Here is a 967-nt window from a genome sequence, read left to right on the forward strand (position 1 = left end):
AGCCAGGAAAGAGTAAGAATGGGTCCCTTCTATCGACTGTTCAGCGTTTCAAGCTCTGCCAGAAAATTTAGATGATTGTGTGATTTGTCTGCAAGATCATGACAGAAAATAGATTAGAAAACAAAATTCTTACCAACGTAATCTAACATAACGTTACTTGTTGTACTTTGCATGTTTTGGGCTTAAAGGGACATAATGTAGAAATATGGCGCCAAAATTTCAAATATTCTGAACTTCAAAATCTCCATTCAGATTGACATTTGCAACTTATTTCTAACTTATCTAAGTCATTTTATCACATTTCTAGTGCTAATTAACAACGTCAAGTAAGCTGCGACCAAATTCACTTACTTCTGGGTAGCCTACCGGAAGTAAACCGACCATAGATTTCCGAATCAACCGTTGCGGTCGCAGATCTTCGGAGCTTCGCGGGGACTTTCAACAAACTTCAGTAACGATTCGAGCGAACCGCCGAATGCGTTCTAGAGCGCGCCTTGGTTCGTCGGAGAGTTGGATAATATGGCGGACAACTCAAGATCCAGGATCTCATACCATACCACATACCTGACACACACCTGTCTGTTTCAGGTGCTGTTACCACATACCTGACACACACCTGTCTGTTTCAGGTGCTGTTACCACATACCTGACACACACCTGTCTGTTTCAGGTGCTGATACCACAAACCTGACACATACCTGTCTGTTTCAGGTGCTGTTGCCACATACCTGACACACCTGTCTGTTTCAGGTGCTGTTACCACATACCTGACACACACCTGTCTGTTTCAGGTGCTGTTGCAACATACCTGACACACACCTGTCTGTTTCAGGTGCTGTTACCACATACCTGACACACACCTGTCTGTTTCAGGTGCTGATACCACAAACCTGACACATACCTGTCTGTTTCAGGTGCTGTTACCTCATACCTGACACACACCTGTCTGTTTCAGGTGCTGTTACCT

This window comes from Branchiostoma floridae, unplaced genomic scaffold (assembly GCF_000003815.2).
Source record: "Branchiostoma floridae strain S238N-H82 unplaced genomic scaffold, Bfl_VNyyK Sc7u5tJ_693, whole genome shotgun sequence".
Taxonomy (NCBI): Eukaryota; Metazoa; Chordata; class Leptocardii; order Amphioxiformes; family Branchiostomatidae; genus Branchiostoma; species Branchiostoma floridae.